At 41.0% G+C, this 7089-nt stretch overlaps 1 long non-coding RNA gene and 1 pseudogene across 1 annotated transcript; both read right to left on the minus strand.

The window, feature by feature from the left end:
- Window positions 1-3832: 3832 nt before the first annotated feature.
- Window positions 3833-5841, minus strand: LOC109939400 (inositol-3-phosphate synthase-like; annotated as a pseudogene).
- Window positions 5842-6250: 409 nt separating this feature from the next.
- LOC103629765 (uncharacterized) lies at window positions 6251-6730 on the minus strand. The gene is made up of 3 exons (XR_554615.2): window positions 6585-6730; window positions 6400-6457; window positions 6251-6310 (listed from the first exon to the last, which is right to left on the minus strand). It is a non-coding gene; the product is annotated as an uncharacterized lncRNA (long non-coding RNA).
- Between the last annotated feature and the right edge of the window lie 359 nt (window positions 6731-7089).

The raw sequence follows: 7089 nt of genomic DNA on the forward strand, positions 1-7089 counted from the left end.
GTGAAAAGAAATCAAGAGAGAGATAGGTAACCCGCAACTCTCAAACTGAGTGGAAAGAAAGGGAAGGCTTTTAAAGGATAAGTTCAATGTAAGAATTTAGGTACAAGACATAAATATCACAAGGGTCAGAGGCGATAACAGACAAGGGTATGAGGGAAAAGACGAAGGCATTGAAGAGCTAGTGGTATAAGTACAACAAAGAATGGAGTTATGTCAAGGCTTACACACAGTGAAGAAGAGGATATTGCCAAGGGTGAGATAAGTAAAACACCACTCTCAAATTAGGATAAGAGATTGGAGATTTTAGATAACAGACATAATGTAATAACCAAGGTATGGTCGAGAGACGGGAAAGGTAAAGGCAACACTAAACAGAAGCACAACAAAGGATGGAGTTGAGAACTGGCAAGCGACAAAGAGGAGGATACGACCAAGGGAAAAATAGGTAAAATATAACTCCCAGATTGAGATGGAAAAGAGGAGAATTTAAAGGGCAGGTATAAGATAAACATCAATGTAAGATATAGAGGTGTCAAAGGTAAAGGTGATAGTAATGAAAAGCATAAGGATAGAGCTCACGCAAGACTCGCTAGGTGGCGAAGTGGAGAAAACAATCAAGGGTAAGATATGTAAGGTTGCAACAGAATGGTTGAAGTTAAAATTCATTACCGAGGGATGTTACAAGGGAACAACGAGATCACCAAGGATGTGCAAAATAAAATGACCGCTCATGGATTATTGAGAAACAAGGGTGGTCAAGGGCATGTTAACTGATATTTCTCAAACAGATATTAGGATATAAAGGTAAGCATATATAAAAATAAGAGTATGCAAGATTCCAATGGTACGAGCATACCAAGACCAAGAGAGTACAAATTGCCAAAAAGATAGCGACTTAACAATAGAATAGGAAAGGGTCTCAAAAGATAGTAAAATCATGGACATATAAACTGAAATGTTTAAATAGGTAGCATAGTTTTTTTATTAGAGGTAGGTATTGAAACAAGAGTATTAAAGAATCCAGGGATACGAGCATGTCAATACCAAGGGAAATAAAGATTGTGAAATGGTAGCAATTTAATGACTAAAGAGGAAGGGACCCAAAAGTCAGGGGGCATCTACAAAGATGTCGCAAGACAAGAGTGAGATCAGATCTAATAGATTGAGAGAAGTATAGACCATACTAGAATAAAATACTTTTGGCAAGGGGGCATATAGGAGCACAACATAGAATTAGTTGAGCTGACAAATATTTTGAAGCAGAATCAAGGATGAGGTGAAGTAATAATCAATAAGTCCTTAAAACGGCCAATGCTACTCTAGGATAGCGGTCCTACAATGAGCACGACTTTGATACCACTTATGTCACACCCGGTTTTGGAAGGTAAACCGAATGCGAACCATGTACGTGCCAGAATCAGAAATTCACGTACACACCGATTACATAAATGACTCATCATAGCACAATGCTTCGAATAACAATAAAGAGTAAGTAATAATATTAAAGACAAGAGTCATTTACATAATTTAAATCAAAGTACACAGAATCAAAACGTAGCCAACGTAAACAACCCACCACAGGTAGCTGACTAGGGGAGGTCGCTAGCCTAATCCTCGAACTCGTCGAAGTCCTGGAACTTCTGGAGATCCGCCTCGACACCTTCTTCTTTACCTGAGCATAGATTGCACCAAAGGCAACCTGGTGTTTTGTGAAAGCAAGGGTGAGTACACATCAACGTACTCAGCAAATGTCCTGTTTGGCTGAGGTGGACTAGCTTTATGTGGGGTTAAAGTCAAGCAGTTGCTTTTAGTTGGTCAGGTAATTATTAATAGTAGAGAGCCAGGTTTTAACATTAACCCAAGTTGTTAACCCAAAAGTACTCTTTCCAAATGGAAAGAATACTAGAAACCATAATCATAATCATAAAAACCATAATTATCCTCACCATCATCTGTAACCAAAGCATCTCTGATCAATGTGTCTCTAATCAATGTGTCTCTAATCAATGGAGCTCCCTTGGCCGCTCATAACCGCGAGCACGGCTGATATATCAGTTTAACAACACTCTGCAGAGGTTGCGCACTTTATCCACAAGTCGTGATTCCCTCTCTAGCCCGGGCTTGCAAGACCCTTATTCACTCCCGAGGTGAACGACTAGGGATTCACTACGAAGCCTTTACAAAGATTCCCTGAAGCTGTAGCCGCCCGTTAGGTTTCCTAAATGTACCGCACTCCTCCCCAAGGGGCAATCCACCCTCGGTAGAGCGAGTCGCATACACCGAGCCCCTTTGACGGCATGACGGCGAAGCGAACTACACCCCAGTTCCTCTAATTATTCAGCTAAGGGCGTCCCATTCCACCCTCATGGTTGCACTGTTTTTCCTGGGCGGTCATCCAACGAACCAGTCCTTACGGAGAGGCACTCGAGAAACAGCTCGAGTCCCATTAAATGCCACAAGTATATCATCATATCCAGAATAAAACCATAGTATCATCATTGTATCTCACCATGTTCATTGATTAAAGTAAAGCGCTAGCATGAAGCTAACCATAGTAACCCAAAAGGTAATCAAGGACAAGGTAAATAGAAAGCTACTCAATCCTTATGTTATTCATAGTATGCGGGACAATGAATTATAAAGTAAATGGGACATAATGGGTCGGAGGACACTTGCCTTCACCAAACAGATGCTTAGGGTCTTCATTCTCGTAGAACTCGAAGAGCTTGATCTCGAGACCAGTGGTTCACCAAGTCTTGATCGTCGATTCCTCGAAGCTCCGAAATGGATCGCATTCTATTCACGTCACATAGCGAATACCAACAGGCACAAACAAACATTCATATGTATATGCATAAGAACATTATACGCTAAACAAATATTAATCATAAGAAACGGGATAGTCGGAGCTATGGTCACGCAAGGTAATAAAATATACAAAACAAAATAGAGCTCGCTACTATGGTCACGCAAGGAAAAGAAACGCGATAGTCGGAGCTACGGTCAAGAAGTTAGCGCGTTTACGCTAAACAAATATTAATCATAACATTTAATTCGACATTATCAAACATAAATTATAACTGCTATTAAGTTTTGGTTATTCTGCTACACTAACAGTTGTCAGGTAAATAAGTAATATAGTTAGCACGTGAAATTCTCAGCGAGGCGAGTTTATGATGCGCGAAACGGAACGACAGTATGCGACACGACGACCATGAGCACCACACGTGGGAACAGCGTGCGCGTCACGTGCAAAGGAGCACATGGAAAGCGCGCGCGGCCACGTGTTACCATGAGCAAAGGACGCGAGGCGTTGCGCGCGAACAACACGCGACGATACATATACCAGACACGCGGTGAGAACGCGCGAACGAGTAACGGCGACGCGCAAACAACGAGCGACATGCGAAAACAGTGCGACACGATACTACCAATCTATATTGCTAAACAAATATTAAATACAACACTTAAATTGGCATAACCACTATAACATGTATTTATCGCATGTATCGATAGAATCAACACTTAGTTCTGACTAGGTAAGTGCCCGTGCATTGCAACGGAAACATATAATACCATGGTAACTAATATACAAAATGTGTCTTATATTGTTATAAGAAAATGTTTCATAATACATTTGTGATCCTGGCCATATATAATTTTTGTTATTTTAATTTAGCCGTTTCACTACTAATTTCAACCATCATTATCATGCAGACTTCGATATATGCCACAATTTGCATTGTCTCATCATTGCAGAGTACGTGTCACACCTGCCGGTAGAAGTTCCCTCGTACATCGTCAGTCTTAGGCACAAACCACCATACACGCTTGATGATATTGTTGGCACGAGAGTCCAAATAAAATACAACAGCTCGACAACAATGACCAGGAAAGAATGCAAAGAAAACACGAGAAGCCAACACAATCCCACATCTAATCTCGCCTCTCTAGTTCCCTTCGTGCAGCCTCCTGCATATCCAGCTGCAGGCCACACCACTTCGCTCACTTGTACTCCAGGATCATGTTGTTCTTTGGGGCCAGGCCAACGCAGGCCCTCATGATGTTCTCCAGCATCGCCCTCTGCTTTGCTAGAGCATTCACCACCGGTGTGCCGGGCGGAACCTGTCGTTCAGGTTTTGTAAGAGAAGATTAGCGACTGGATTGGAGGAAGATGCGGTGCAACGATGCCAGAATTAATACAGACGAAAAGGCTTACCAGTGGTGCCTTGGTGAGGTAGGTAAGGATGGTGGCCACCGAGTGGAAGGAGTGGAACTTGTCCTGCATAATGAGAGAGACATTAGATGATGGTGCTGAAGCGCTGAATCACCTACCATGCTACGAGTTATTCACTTGGTGGGCTCTTACCGCTTCCTCAGGTTTTAGCTAGATCCTGGTGCTAAGCTCAGCCAGAAGCACCAGATCAAGGACGATCGGTGTGGTGAGGAGCGAGTCCTCGCAGGTGTTGTGCAACACGATGGTGTTCTTGCCGCCCATAAAGATCTTTGATGTGTTCTCGTCCATAGCCCTCTTACTGTCTCCCACGTACGGCACATACTTCATGCAGCAAATGAGTGGCAAGTTTAAACTGCTGCACGTGCCAACGTTTTAAAGAGGTGGAAGATCAGCCAAAAGACCTTGATGACAACAACATGATCGGGATGCTCGCCGGGCCCATAGAGAATGACATTGCTTGAGACAATGTCATCCACCATGTTGCTCTTGGAGATCTCCTTAGACCTGAATGTTTGAGGGGCAGATAGGTTCATGCCGTTGTTGTTTCCCAAGTGGTTGTACCTCACAATCAAGGTGGGCTGCATGAACATATACAAGAATTATTGTAAGTATGCCGTCTGCCAAAAACATTTCGAAGGGGGGATATCAGGTTTCTTTGATAAATTGTACCTTTATTCCACCACCAACAAGGAAATCAACTAGGACCGATTTCATCTTGGTCTGCCCACTCTTGAAGTCATCAACACCAATCAGGTAGTTGTTCTTGGTAGCAAGATCAATCAGCCCTACAAACATGCAACAAGTATAATAAGTCTTTGAACAGAAATGCAACACCATAAAACTTTGCAAACACACCAAGCACAAAAGTGTTCTGGGGGCTCCCATTGATGAATGGCACCCCCTTCGTGACACAGGCAATGGCATGTAGTGTTCATGGCGAGATCTCCGCCTCGTTCTTGTCCACAGATGCCAGCAGATTCTCCATTATGTCGTTGAGACCAGCGCATACATTGTTGTACCTTTCAGTGTTTGCAGTCCACAGCACGACTACCTTGTCCACTTTGTTCTTCTCCTTAAACTCCCTATTTCATTGGCTACATATAAGCCATAACTTCTATAACGGATTACTTATACCAGTGAGCCATGTTGCTTCAACCATGTTAATCTAGATTCCCAAACCATGTCCACCGAAATACATCATTAATCGTGGATAGTTTGTTAACTTTTAAGTAGTTTCAGTTCTTTGTGGAGTCCTCATGGAAGTGTGAGTGGTTACTGTATACAATGTCAAATTGTTTAACATACCATAGAGACCTCTACATGCACCAGTGAAACAATGTGTTCTGATATGTATGTATATGTACTAAATTCATAGCAGTATTTCTTTGTTTTAGGTTGCGATGAAGACACTTCTTTAATTGCACAAAGGCATGTTAGGTTGCACTGAGGACACTTCTTTAATTGCACAAAGGCATGTTAGCATCCATGTTCGAATACCTGATATCCTTGATGATCTGCTCCAGTAAGGATAGAAATGGATAAAAAAGAGGCATTAAGAAATCAACAAAAAATAAGTGTAGGAAAACAAGCAGTTGTTTGTTCACAGTAACCTGTACAGTTGCGATCATTATTTCGTCCAATAAGATTGAGGTCACCTCCAGACTATATTTTTTCGAGTTGCAAAAATAGCAAACAGTTCAAATTATTTGAGAGCATAATCTTTAATATATTAAACAAATCTTGGAGTGTAGCAATTGGCCAGAATTAGAAAGATGAAAAAGTAGCGCCTTAAGTGCTAGACATAGCAATCGTTCCAAAGTTCTTAATAAGATCTTCCTTGGTTTACTGCTACTATCCAGAATGGAGATAATCTTCTTCTTTTTGTCCAGCTTAATTTGTATAAGCATAGACCGAATGACTTGAGGCCTAATTCTAAAGCAAATATATTACTCCTAGCTAGTAGCAGTAAACCAATCAATCACTGATGACGTACATGTCGAAGAAGATTTGTAGTCGGCCGTCAAAGTTAGTGCGGGAGCCAAGGGTGAAGTAATTGCAGCAATGGTCGGCATTCTGTTCCAGCAAGTAGATCCATTAGTAACAGTCTTAAGTGCACACATTTACAAAAAAAGATAAATTATTTAGACAAGGGAAACTATTACCTTGTCAAAATGAGTTGTTTTGGAAGTTTTCCTAGCTCTTGAATGACAATCTACCAGCCTAAAGATAAATTGTTAGTGTTGCCTATTTATATCTGCTTGCAACAAGAGACATGATTCTCACATAAAGGAAGTTGTAGGTGCAGTTCTAAAAATTCAGTTCTAAAACAAAAGAAATGTGTGTGCACCTCAAAAAAACATTTCTGTAAATTCCGTTCACAAGCTGCTCTCAACTTTTGCCGTATGCAATGGCACCTCTCCATAGAGTAAATTCTAGCAAGCAACCAAAAAGTGAAATGTGTGTGCTCTGTAATAAATTCAGTTTTGTATTAGTTCTGAAATGTTGTGCTCTGGAACTATTAAATATGTGTGCTCTTCACTGAAAATTCAGTTCTAAAACAAAAGAAATTCAATTCTGAAATAAAATAAATGTGTGTGCACCTCCAAAATTCAGTTCTGAAACAAAAGAAATGTGTGTGCAACTCAAAAATTTAGTTCTAAAATGTGTGCTCCTAACAATTTCAATTATGTAACAAAACTCCTAAACCTCTGAAAATGTGTTTATTCCTCACAAATTGCGAAAATGAAATGTTCCTGACAAACAAGACCCAGCCAAAGAGAAGCAGACCAGCTGATGTTGCAAAGAAAACAGACAAGCCTGGTAGGAGGACAACTAAATTTTCATTATTAAGA

This window comes from Zea mays, chromosome 6 (genome assembly GCF_902167145.1).
Source record: "Zea mays cultivar B73 chromosome 6, Zm-B73-REFERENCE-NAM-5.0, whole genome shotgun sequence".
In the NCBI taxonomy this organism is placed as follows: domain Eukaryota; kingdom Viridiplantae; phylum Streptophyta; class Magnoliopsida; order Poales; family Poaceae; genus Zea; species Zea mays.